This window comes from Gopherus flavomarginatus, chromosome 17 (assembly GCF_025201925.1).
Source record: "Gopherus flavomarginatus isolate rGopFla2 chromosome 17, rGopFla2.mat.asm, whole genome shotgun sequence".
Classification (NCBI taxonomy): domain Eukaryota; kingdom Metazoa; phylum Chordata; order Testudines; family Testudinidae; genus Gopherus; species Gopherus flavomarginatus.
In genome coordinates, this window is record NC_066633.1 from 19,230,318 (window position 1) to 19,244,499 (window position 14,182).

Below are 14,182 nucleotides of genomic sequence, written 5' to 3' on the forward strand. Positions count from 1 at the left end.
ACCAGAAAATTATTTTCTGTCATTCATGACGGTTCCCCAATCTTTTTGTCAAAGACTTGAGAAGATTGAACCTTTGCAAAATCCCCTCCAGCCGTCTCCCTCCCCCACATTATTTTTTTCTTTTTAAAGAATTAGTGAAATGTATTAATAGCTTCTCCTGAAGAAAAATACAAAAGAATTGCTTGAAAAAACCCACACATCATTTCACGACCAGGGCAGTGTTGAATAAGATTCTCACCTGCATTTATCACATTCTCCACAATGGTGGTGTGAAAGTCCCACAGTTAGCAGCCCTCCTGCTGGGAATACCTGAAAGGAATCCTCTAATCCACAGAATTGTAAATCCGCTAATGTGAAACAATTAACTCTTTTACAAGTATTGGACAAGGACACTTCAGGTTCTGTAAACAGGGGAATAAAGACTATAAATTTAACAGTTGCATTAGCTCATTGGGCCTGATTCTGGTCTTCCTAACAATAGAAATTAACAAAGTAACACCCATGACAAACTATGAGAGGAGATAGCAGATTCAGCCCCATGAGTTCCCCTGTTGTATGAAGAAACCTCTTTTTCTGAGGCCCTCCAATCTTATGAAGTGAGAAATGTCAACGCCCATTGATTTGAATTTACACATATATCTGCTCCCTTAGGAAACAATATTCCTCTCCCTTGCCCCATAAATTGATCGATTTCCTAGAGCCTGCAACCTGTTGGGGGCAGGGAGGTTCGCTCCTTTGTGCAGCCAACGCGAAGGACTGGCAATATTGTGTTGACGCTTCTGTTTGTCTTTGGCAGATGGTGAGGTTCTCTGTTTATCGCTATTATTATATATTTGTTTCGTGGCAGCACCTGAGCCCTAGTCACCAACCAGGACCTCATTGTCCTTAGGTGCTGAACAAACCCAGAACAAAAAGATAAGTGGCTGCTTTGTGTGTTTATTCTCTTTGCACATTCACGTAGCTTGTGCTTTGCCGACTTCTCAGGTTATACATCAAATCAGAAGCTTATCATGGGTCTCCGAACTGTCACCAGCGGTGCTGAGTGAATAATTAATTTAGTTCTATATTGTACAAATTAAACCAAAGAAAAACAACCCCCACCTACCACCTCCACTTTATCGGGAGCTGCTGCTCTCCAGTACAGGGTGCTCACTAGAGAGGGGTGCAACCAACAACGTGCAAATTGTGACTCACTTGTGGGCTGATGCAGAGTCAGGACTTAGGGTCCAATATAGAGGTACGGGCTCTTTGCAACATTCTGGGCTCTGGCTCATACTTGAAACCTCCTCTCGCTTCCCCACCCCCAAAGTTTAGGAGTGTTAGAAGCCGGAATGAGCCCTTCTCTATTAGGCATCTTTGTCCCCCTGTTCCATCTCTTCACACCATCTCTATGGTCTTTCCGGGGTGAGGAATGAGCAGGTACCAGTCCCTGTGACAGCTGCCATTCTGTCACTGAGTTATGATGTGAAACAAACATGTCAGCCAACAACAGACTCAGGCTAACCCATCTTCTTTTCCTTGTATCCTCTCCTAATCACCTCAGGTTTGAATTTCTCTGGCCATCTGACCTCACCAAGAATTCACTGGGAGAGGAGAAGGCTTTGTGGCAGCTCTTTGTGGCTTTCTCCCTTTCCATTAAGAAACTCCCCATGAATCTTGACAGTTCCCTTTCTACCCTGCACAGGAGAAACTGGCATCTTCTTAATGTAGTCGGTGTTTACACAATAGGGTTGTCCTATCCAAAACAAGTAGCTCTAGAGTGGTGGTTTTCAAGCCTGGGGGTCCATAGACTATGTCTATGATTTCCAAAGTGGTCTTCACCTCCATTTTAAATTTTTTAGGCATCCACAAATTTAAAAAGGTTGAAAACCACTGCTGTAAAAGCATTGCTTGGGTAGGGCCGGCACAGAAATTGCACCCGTTTCATTAAAGGTCATGTCATTTAGTGCAACTGTGTGCGTAGAGCAGAACTTGGTATTATAGGGACAAATTCTATCTCTTCCTATGCATGTGTCTATAATTGTGTTAAAAGGGCCCACTCTAGATTTACACCTGAGTTGCTAAGAGCATGATTGGGTCCATGTTTTCCACCATGATAATGTAAAGAATTTCTATAGAATTTAGATATATCTTGGTAACAAAATGAGGGATACATTTGTTTGTGAATTTGTCTGATTGAAACTTAAAGAGACCCGAAAGATTATGCACCAGTTGGAATTTAACACAACGGCCAACAATGTGCTCTTGGTGTCTGTGCTGTGGGCACAGAGTTCCAAAGCTTTTGATTCAAGAAAGAATTGTTCAAACCGGAGTCCTCTGGCCAATTGCTTGTTTGAGTGAAATCCCAGATTGAATTCAAGTGTTGAGAGATACAGGCAGATTTTCAGTTTCCCCCAATTTGGGGAGCTACGGTTTTGGGGTTTCCACACTGAGATGTCTTCTGATTGATTGTCTGTGGAGCAGAGGACTCTTTGATTCCCTAAGGTGCACCTCTGAACATTGGGCCCCAGGCCAACACTACCTCGCAGACTTCTTCTGGCATAGCTGTAGTCAGTCAAGGGTGAGAAGAGGTGTGATCCCTGACTGACACCGCTTTGCTGGCAGAAGTCTCTAGGGTAGGTGCCGTTGTCCTGTCAGAGCTGCGCTTTTACCGCTAGAGCCTGTTTTACTCCTTGTGGGTGGTTTTACTAAACTCATACAAAGCACAGAGCTTTGCCTGTATAAGCTAAACACTGGGAGCACTCTGTGGATAGAACTATATCAGTGAACTGCTCCTAGTGTAAACATGGCCTAAGGTGTCTTAAATAGAGCACCCAAAACTGGGGACACCTGAAATCTGTAAACATTTTGTCCTGAAATGAATAACTGCGTTTTCAGGGACAGTTTGGTGCAATTCTTGTCCCACAACTGCAGCAGTTTACTCAGTTGCTTCTTCCATCTTTTCAGAATCAGAGGGGTCGCCGTGTTAGTCTGGCTCTGTAAAAAGCGACTAAGAGTCCTGGGGCACCTTATAGACTAACAGACGTATTGGAGCATGAGCTTTCGTGGGTGAAACCCCACTTCATTAGTTAGTCTATAAAGTGCCCCAGGACTCTGTCATCTTTTCAGTGTGAACTTGGTACTGCAAGGGGCAGAGGTTCCTGAACTGCCAAAGCACTGGGTGTGTTTTGATGGGGCTGTGCTGCCTTTTCTGGTAGCAAGAAGCTCTTTATTCTTTGGGCCTGGGAGATGCAGACAGTGCCCATAGGCAGGGATAGACACCAGCACATAGATCATCAGAGAGAAGGGCATCTGTGCTGCCAGAAACAGGAGGTAAAGAAAGGAGCAGGCTGGAAATGAAGATGACTCCGAGCTCTGCACCTGCCTGAATGCTGCTGCAGTTTCCCCCCCCCCCTCCCCGGATGGTGGTGTGTGGTGGTCAATCCCCTAATGCAGTCTTTCTAAAAGCCCCAAGGCAACCCCTGTGTGTTCCAGGAGCAGCTCAAACATAGCCAGGTAAAGGGGAGAAAAGGGATATATTCTCATTCTCACTGTCATTTCCATGGGGGACTCAGCAAAAGCAGAACTGCTATGCAATACTGACCGCTGGCCCCTAAATAGTCTACAGCTAGGTCTGCTTCCACTAGGTCCAAAGTAGAAATGGTTCAGCCAGGAAGGAAAATTATTGGGATGCTTGTTTCATGTGTTTCAAATGTGGCCACCCAAAGGGAACAGCTGAAAACAAAAATCAGATGGGATTGTTCAATGGAACCATATCCTGTGCTTCTCTGAGCTGCTTCACCACCATTAATGGGTAAAGATTCACAGCTCTCTGGACAAGGAGATATTGTATCCGATTTTTTAGATGGGGCAACTGAGGCACAGACAGGTTTAGTGATATGCCCAAGGTCACACAATGAGTCAGAGGTAGAGACAAGGATAGAGCCCAGGATAGTGCCAAGGCTCCCTGCTTTAATCACTAGACCAGTCTGCCTTCTCCTATTTATAGCTAGAGGCAGATTCAAATATTCTCTGCATTCCAAGTGGGTGAGAGGATCCTATGGGTTTGGGGAACACAACTCCCCGCCAATCCCCTCCCTAATCCAAGACTGGCAGGGGGGCCACACTCCAGGCATCAGTCTTCTCAAGGTAGGTCTCCATACAGGGTCTAGCTTGAAGCCCAACGTGGGGCTATTTCCCAGCTCTGGAGGAGTCTCTCTTTGTCTGAATACCACTCAGCCAGGCCTGCTGGGGATGGCATCTGGCCCTGGCTCACCGTGATATTTCTGCAGGTCAATTATCTTGCTTTTTGAATGCACTGGATCCTATCAAAAAGACAAGTATGGAGGAAAACAGCCCAGGGCCCTTTCCACAGGTCTGGTCACTTAACCCCTGCCACACATCAGCAGCTCTGAGCACCATATCTCTGGCCACGAGCAGATCCCATGGGCCACATCCAGCCTCTGGCGGCTGGTTTGGGGTTCTGAGAGGGAGCTTAGTCATTGCTGCCCCTCTTTGACAGCGCTCATGGCCTTTCCCCCCCAGGATCAGCCATTTCAAAGAGATATAAAAGGCAAACTCAAAAGGCTTTGCAACTCCCACTGGGTTCTTGCATTGCACGGACATGTAAGTAGGCCCGTCATATGCTACAGGGTGGTGCAGCATCCCTGGGCTTCTGCTTTCCCCTGCACCGCCTTGCTGGAACCCTGAAGAATCCCCAGCGACCGGGCTGGAAGGGGAGAGGAGAAAGCAACCCACGGATCTTTTGCAGAACACAAGACGCACAAAAGCAGAAGGCCACAGGCCTGAGCGCCCCAGCCTAACTAGGCCCCAAGCCCCATGCGGGAGGAGCAGCAGAGATGAGAGGCAGGCTGCTGCCACCCCATGGCAGCACAGCAGAATGAGCAGGGAAGGCTGCAGTCAAAATAAAAGTCCTTCCCTCCCCACGCCTTATTGCAACTGGCAGGAGAACAGGCCTGAGCCTTGCCAGCCGCCCCTCCAGAGCAGGCACGCAGGGAGTGGAGCAAAAAAAAAATGGTGAGAGCCCAGGAGAAAGGAGCTGCTGGAGGGCGGTCGCTGCTGTCTTTAAAGGGAAGGCAACCCCCAGGGCTGTGCATCTTCCCCGGCCTAAGAACCAAGTGTAGACCAGGACCTGTAGTGCACCAGGAAGTGAAAACACTCTCTTGCAAAGGATGCTCGGGTTACAGGGATTTTAATACCTCCTTGCAGTGTGAGTGGACTGGGCGCATGGATCTGGAGGGCTAACTCTTTGCTCGGCCCCCAGAGAACCATGAGCTTCCTAACACACACTTCAGCACACCCATGCTCTTTTGTTCGCTAAGAGAAGGACATGGAGCCTTAATTACCTGACAGCTGTCAGTTCCGCCTTGGCTGTGCAAGGGGCAGGGGAGAAGGGAAGCCAGCTGAGAATCAATGCAAATTGAGGCTAAAAGCGGAACATGACAGATACTGTATGTGTCTGATTCCCAAGAGCACAGGGATCATCTGGTTACAATCACAGTGGGATTACTTACGCTTCCTCCTTCTGAACTGTGTTTATGGAACTGTAGGAAAGCTTCAAGGGAGGGTACAGTAAAATCAATGGAACCGCTGGGGCAAGGGAGCAGGGGAGACAGTCTCTTCAGATTAGAGACACATTGATCTTTGCTAATTTCGTCTTCCAAAGATGCGTGTACTCCCTTCAAAGTCCATAGGAGTTTTGCCATTAACTTCAACAGAAACACGTATTTCTGCACAACTCAGATCTGGTCCAATAACCCTTTATATGCTACCGGTCTTATGACCAGATAGAGCTCCTTTATTATGTTATTGGCTCTATAGAATTCTTTCTCCTCCCCGCCCCCCACAACCCTCAGACCTTGTAGGTATTTAACATGGGGACTTATCTTATTGGGGTGCCCTGCAGCTTGTAAGGCATCGGGTCACCTTTGGTTCTCATCTCATTGTTATGTAGGCCTAATAGGATCTTGCAGGTATGTCTCTTCTGCCACTCCCCAAACTGCAGAGCATCCTCCAGAGACAATTCTCTGTGAAAGACGCATGCAACAAGGGTCTATCCTGCCTCATCCAGAGGGAAAAGTTTGTCAAAATTGATCAAGGAACCAAAGGCTACACAAAGAAGACCTTCTTGAATGGCCTCTACACCACTGCTACAAGCCTGGGTGCCAATCCAGAGGAAATGGACTTGCTTATTTATGAGCCTAAATTCAATCTAGTTGGTATTACTGAAACCTGGTGTGATGAGTCGCATTACTGAAGTGTTAAAAATCAAATCAATCATTATAACCAATTTAGGAAGGATAGAGTGGGGAAAGGGAGAGTGACACTCTACCTCCTAAAAGGCATTACATGTTTTTGAGTCACTGATAACTCAGAAGACAGTGATCTTGAAGGCTTATGAATCAGTGTCCTAACATAAAGCACAAGCAGGGGGTTGCAGCTGGTGTTTGCTACAGACCAAACCATGCTAGGGAACAGGATGACCTATCCAACATGGGTAGGGGAAAAAAAGCTGTGTGATCATGAGGGACTTCAATTTGCGTGACAGATGCTGGAGTTCTCATGCTGCCAATACTAAAACATCCTCAAAATTTCTGAACATGATCCTAACTCCAAAAGTATTGCAGCCGACACAAGGAATTCTATATTAGACTTTGTCTTCACAGATCAAAAGAAACCGATCACTGAGGTAAAAATTAATGGTAGCTTAGGTACAAGTGATCATGAGGATCACATTTATAATATGCAAGCAGAATAAAGCCCAGACCAGTAATATTTGGTGTTTTAATAGGGACAGTTTCACAAAGCTGAAAACAATTTTGAACCAAATCTGCTGGGAGCAGGAATTTAATTAGAGAAATGTGAATAACTAGGAATCATTTAAGAACATATTACTATAGGGTAGTCAATAGGTGAACCACAGGCCAAATCTGGATAGTCAGACACTTTTGAATAGACTGCAACATTTTTTAGTCACTTGTTATTGCAGTGTGAAAAGTGTTTCTCTGGAGTCTGATTCTTGACCAAGAAATTTGAACCCGGACAAAAAAATAATTGACTACCCCTTACCTTAGGTGCCCACAAAATACAATAAAAATGAAGACCGTAGTGGTTAAACTGACCTGGTTGAGCAGGAAAATGAATGGAACAATATAACAAATGGAAGAAAAGAGAAGTTGATAGTAATGAATATAAATCAGAAGTTAGGAATGGTAGAAAACTGATAAGGAAAGCAAAGAGACACAAGGAGAAAGTTATAGCCAACAGAGTTAAAGACAATAAAGGAGTTAAAATATATTAGGAACATAATTAATCCTGACACTGGTATTGGTCCATTACTAGATAGAAATGGTAGAATTATCAGTAATAATTCAGAAAAGGCAGAAGTGTTCAATAAATATTTCTGGTCTATCTTTGAGAATCAAAACAGATAGTATTTTCATTTCATTAGTATTCTTAGCAGGATGCGAAACAGAAACTCCTAAAGTTAGACATTTTAAATTCAGCAGGTCCAGATAACTTGCATCCAAGCATTTTAAAAGAGCGGACTGAGGAGATTTCTGGACCATTAATGTTGATTTTCAATAAGTCTTGGAGCACTGGGGAAATTCTAGAAGAATGCTAATTCTGTGTCAGCTTTAAAAAGGGTAAATGGGATGTGACATTCTATAGCTTGGGGGAGCATCCTGGAACCCCATATTCCTAATTTTTTATAATCATGATCTTACGTATAAAGCAGGCCTTGTAAGGTATCAGGGGAAAGGTTATGATCTGCTGAAAGTCATTTCTCTATTCATAGATGTATATCATTAAAGCATATGAAGTTATAAGAATTGTGTTGCATGGTGGTCACTAAAACATGCTGTAAGTTGGGGAACCAGCCAGATATTAGCTCCCCAGAGACAACAGCAAGAAAAATAACCAACACCTGGGTGAGGTATCAATCAACCACCATTGTCCAGCATGGGAGCTACAATGCAATGACTCACCTGTATGAGGCCACACCAGGGGAATTGCTCAACCTTGCTGGGAGACTCAGCAATGCCCCCGACATGCCTGGACTGACGGTATAAAACAGACAGAGTGGCCACATGCTTGGCCCCTTCTCCTGCCGCAACCTGCGCTGCAAGCAGCTAAGACAGTGAGAAGACGACAAGATTCCAACAGAGGAGATTGGCGCAGATCACAAGGGTGAAATCTGTATACTAAGGACTGCAATATCCTGTGGGGTGAGAAAAACTGCTCAATCTAGTTGTTGCCCAGTCCAATAGGGCTGAGAGTTTAGACTGCTTGGTTATATCTTATATCTTTTGGTAACTAACTCTGACTTTTTGCCTATCACTTAATGTCACTTAAAATCTTTTATGGTAAATAAATTTGTTTTGCTGTTTATCTTTACCATACCAGTGAGTTTGTATGAAGCGTGTGGCAAATCTGCTCAGGTGTGACAAAGGCTGGTGTACATCCACTTTCCATTGATGAAGTGGTGAATCAATTAATAAAACTGCATTGCTCATCTTGAGCAGTGCAAGATGGTATATTCCTGAGGTACAGTGCTGGGAACTGGGGGGGATTTGGCTCTGGTGCCTTTCTCTGTGTGATTCATGAGTGGGTCTGGGAGCATTCGTGCAATATAGCTGTGTGTGGGGCTCCACATGCTGTTGTGCTGAGTGATCACAGCACCTGGAGGGGTTTGCTGCTGGTCACTAGCAAGACATTGTGAGAGACAGCCCAGGCTGGAGAGAGTTCAGGGGGTACAGCAGCCCCACCGCCCCAGGCTGCTCCCGTCACTGGATGAACTGAATAATTATAGGCCTGACAGCCTGACATCAATTCCAGGCAAAATAATAGAGCAGCTGATACTGTACTTGATGAATAAAGAATTAAATTAGAGTAATATCATTAATGAAAATCAACATGGGTTTGTGGAAAATGGAGCCTGTCAAACTAATGATTTTTTTGATGAAATTACAAGTTTGGTTGATAAAAAGGTAAGAGTGTTGCTGTAATAGACTTCTGGAAGGTGCTTCACTTAGTACCACATGACATTGTGGTTTAAAAACTAGAATGCTATAAAATGAACACAGCACACATTACATGTGTTAAAAACTGGCTAACTTTTAGGTCTCTTCCCACCAGGCCCCATCTCTTCTCCACCTCTTCACCCCCCTCCCTCCAATAAAAAAAAAAACACAAACAACACCACAGACATCCAGGATTGTCAAATGGCACCTGGACACAATAGCCAAAACCCAGACTGTCTGGGTGAAAACCAGATGGGTGACAACCCTACATGAAGCTAACAGCTTGGGTGTCACCTTCAAGTGCAGACCTGCATTACACTTGAGCATTAAAGATATACAATGAACCTTCTACTACCGTCCAACACGAGTTAGCTCAATATAGTCACACACAAAATTAAAATAGCCCAATAACTTTCCAGTCACATACTGTGTTCATAAAAGTGACACATTCCCGTGTTCAGAACATTATTACAGGTCCACCTCTGTCACAGGTACCTGCCTATCATACGGTGGCTTTGGGAATTTGAATAATCCTTGGCTGAAAAGGTTATGTGAGGGCAAAGTAGGATTATGCCTATGAAGGATGATATGCATGAAAGATCCTGTACCCTTAAATTACACTATACAGTGTTGCAGATGTTTTCCACATTTTAAAATTTATAGCTTCTTCTTTCCCCCTCCCCTGCTAAATGCACAAGCCACGAAGTGAAACATTATGGCTGGGAATTGCCTAGGAGCCTGACAGAGTTAGCTCAGCTCCCACTGACTTGTTTTTAATTTAAACGTAGGTTTCTTTGGACAATTCCCGTCGTTTTTGCAGACTGATCTCTCTGCCTTGTTTGGATGGAGACATACCTGTCACTCCCAAGGCAGTAGGAGCTCTGAGCATGGGCCTGGCTCTTCGAAGCTGCCCACCCAGAAACAGATGTCAGGACTGGAAGCATGGGCTGAAGTGATCTGTGCAAGTTACCCAGTGAGTCTCTGATAGCCCCACAAATAAAGATAATCGGCCTCCTGCTATCAGGAACTAGGGCCTGCAGGTGAGCCTCGGACTAGCTACTTCCAGCTCTAGGCAGATGAATGAACCTGATAGACTACAGCAGAACCACTTTGATGGGCTGACCCACTTGATTGGTCATACTCAAGTCCAGCAGCACCAGTAGGTCATCGGCCGCTCACCACTTATGCCCACAACTGCGATTGCTCCTGTGCCTGCCTTGTTCCCAGCCCTGATCACTTCCTGGCTCTGTCCTTTGGCTCAAGACTCCTGATTCTGGCTTTGACCCTCTGTGCTGTTCCTGGTCTCTAACTGCCCGCTGCTCTGATCACTAGGCATGACAGCCCATGCCCCAGTCATGATCTAAGCCCTATGCACTGGACCATGCCACTCACATAGAAGAACATGTTTTTGACTGTTGTGGAAGCTGAAAGTGAAGCAACTATGCCAGACCCTGGCAACCAGGCCCAGGGCTAGGTTGGTAACTCTCCACTAGCTCGAGTGACAGGCAAAGTAAGATCAGCAGCTAGACCAACACTGGTGCTGGACATTTAATATCCAGTCCATTGGCTGTACCTTCAGATAAAGTCTGCTTTGGGAGAAACAAACCATTTTTTTCCCCCTGAAAATTCTGTCAAATCAAAAATGGAAAAATTTATATTATAAAGAAAAAAATCAACCCAAGGCATTTCAGGTCAGCTCAATTTCCCACCTCCCGCCCCCCCCCCCCCCCGTCCTCCAGATTCTCCCATTCCAATTAGCTCGAGTTGTAAGATAGACAGTGGAGCAGGTCAACCTGTTGTTGGTGCTAGTGGGACTTCTGTAGCAAGCAGCAGACCCCACATGAGGGATCCCAATGGAGCGTATCAGAATTTGCACCACGGTTCTATAACATTTTACATATGGTGCACAAACCACCACTGTACCTCCGCTGGCAGATGGGAAATTCAGTGGGCACATTGGCCTTGAGCCAACACACAATCTTACAAAACCCAAGAATTTTATTTACACCTAGAATTGGAACAATAGTTATATTTGTTAGTTTAAAAATCCGGGACAAAAATGCTGTGGTGGCTGTGAGAAACTCCGTTCATTTATTTATTTATTAAAAACACACATAAGTGTGCCAGAGTGCAAACCAGTACAGAACCATCAGAAATTCTGTCGTACAAAATCCAAAAAAGGGTAAAAAAGGGTCACTGAAGCATTAAAACCATGAGAATTGCTGTAACAAAGGACCCAGGAGTGTTTCTACTAGATTTTGGGAGGGGAGATGGGGGGGGGGGGCAATTCTGACATTTTCTCCATCCTAACAGAGAGAGGTATTTTAAAATACAGCCCCTTAAAAACACCCCATATATTCTAGGTGATTCTGGAGGTTCAGGGATCTTCCCCTCTTCCCAGTCACTAGCAGAGTATATTTAAATTTACAAAACTACTGAAAGTTCAGTACAATAAAAAGCATTTTTAAAATGCAGTGCCAAGAAATAAAGGGTATGGGGTAGGGGGAGCAGGAGAAGCAAAATCCACACCCCCCCAAATTAAAGGGGAAAAGATCAGATTATTTGAGTGCACTGATTCCCTAATAGCTTAAGATGAAGAGATAAGGTTAAAAATCGAACCCCCGTCAAGCAAGCAAGATTACAGTTTGACCACACAAAGGGGAGAGGCGGAAAGCAGGGCCGTTCTAAATGCATTTGGAAGCATGCACATGATGAATAATCAAAATTGCTCAATCAAGGAGGAGAAAACTGAGCTGTGAGATGAGGACATCTTCCCTTCCCTCCTCTTCCCCCAGATGTGTCCCTCACACACAAAGGGAAGTGACAGGTGCCAAAACAGCGTTTAGCAGAACACACAACCTTGAAAGGGCTGGAAGGATGGAGACTCCACAATTGGATGGCAGGACGAGAACAAACAAAAAAAAGACAAAGGAGGCAGCAAACAAAAAAAGGACAGAGATGAGCTATTTTTGGTATTCTCCAATAAATGCTCAATATAGAAACAATTAGCTTGCAGAAAAAAAATCACAATGCTCCTACCCTCCGTTTAAAATAGAACGGTTACTTAAGAAGTTTGCTCTAGGAATTTAAATGAATCACAATGCACTAGGGTGCCATTCTCTGCCCAGAAACAGCAATGGACAAGGAACAATCTTTCACCGGCTCATTTATGGAGTTCAGAGACTGGAACGGAAGATGACCAAGGGCCTGGATAAAGCCAGAATAGAAAGCGATTGAAAGGATTGGGACTGATTAGAAAGGAGACAAATAAAAGGGTACAAGATAAAAGTAACAAACTAACAAATGGGATAGAGGCGGTAGATCTTCCGTTCACCCTTTCCACAAAACAAACTGAAGAATGAATTCAAAATGGATAAAAGGAAATAGACTTTTTCCACACAAATGCCCATTTAACCTGTGGAACTCACTGCCACAGGATATTGCAACTATGACTATAGTAGGATTGGAGACTGGATATTCTCATTGTTCAAACACGCCCAGAGTTCTAACAGTAAAGATTAAACAAACAAGAATCTTGAAAGGGAGCCAACTTTATTGGGAGTGAGGAGAATGCTTCCCCTGGGGTCAGGGTTATCCCACACATGTGGGCTGCAGGGTATTTGCACCTTCTTCTAGAGCATCTCTTGAGAGACAAAAATATTGGACTGAATGGACCATGATCCAGTCTGGCAATTCCTATGAACCTTGATGCTGCTTTAGAAAATGCTAATCTAGGCTAGGGTGTCATCCAGGGGAAACTTATGATCCAAATTAGCTGCCAGTGATTTCAATAGCAGCTTTGCTAATGGGCTCCAGTTAGGGTTGCCAACCCTCCAGGATTATCCAGGAGCCTTCAGGAATCAAAGATTAAACTTTGATTAAAGAGAATGTCATGTAATGAAACCTCCAGGAATTCATTCAACCAAAGTTGGCAACCCTAGCTCCAGTGGAACAGGACTAGGCCCTAAGCAGTTATAAACTGGAGCAGCAAATAGCCTACCCCCAGAGCAAGTGCCCCTCCTTGGGAACATGCGAGGGGAGTCTCACCCAGGTTACCTGCCAATTCTTTGATAGTCAGCTTGCTGCTGCTCAGCCGGGGCACCCAGCAGAGTAAAGGCTCCCATAACGATGCATTGAGAGGCGTAGGATTTTCCTAGCAGCAGCTATCAAAGATCAGATTCCGCAGCACCCCCCTCCCCCAGTGCAGCAGGTGCGTGGAGACACCACTCAGCAAGGGGACACCACCTGCAGCACGTTTGTCTGCTCCTTACTGGGAAAGGAGACACACATTTAAGGCAACGGGGCTTTTAAACCAACACAACGTGCTAGAGGAACTAGTTGGGGTGAGCAAGCTCCAGCACATGGGAGAAGCCAAGTGAGACGAAGGCCCAAGCAAGATGTGCTGACTAGGGCAAAGCAGGCCCTTTGCACCTGGTGTGGCTGGAAGCCTATGTCAGATGTCACAGGTAGGAGGCACGTGCATTATTTAAAAGGGAAAATAGGAGGACAAGTGCTGGCTGAGTAAGCAGGAAGGCTCAATTCTGCAGGGGCTCTGGTACCAGAGTTCAATCTCACGGTTCAGCTAGAGGCAGGAGGCGCCACCGACACAGGAAGAGCCCATAGACACCAGCAAAGGAGCTGCACAGGTAGAGAGAACCTCCCTTTCCCTCTGTGGCCAAAGAGAGGGGAACAGAGCAAGGAAGCTCTTAACTACCCCTCTGTGTAAGGAAACAGCTATCCTCCCCCAGCCCCAGCCTGCTTTTCCTCCCCCAAGGGCCATCTCAGACTCTGCTCTGTCACCCCCATGACATTTCAACCCCACTGAGCACACAGGGGGTGTATGGGAGTTCCAGAGCATGGCATTTAGCTCACCAGCTGCAAACAGCTCTGCCAACATAGCCACCAGCCCGGTGAGCAAAGCAGCACACTCACATATACACAGCACACTGTTGTCATCTTGGGTCACAGCAGCCCTTTCGCTTCACGTATTCCCCCTGAATAAGGAAATAGTCCCCTGGGACTCACACTAGATTCGTCTGTTCAGAAAACACAGTCCTGCTGCACAGGGATTTGGACTTAGAACCAAAGCACTGGACAGAGGCAGCTCATACAGCCTTCTTCCAAACCCATAGGTAGAGAGAGACCTGGGGCATGGCCAG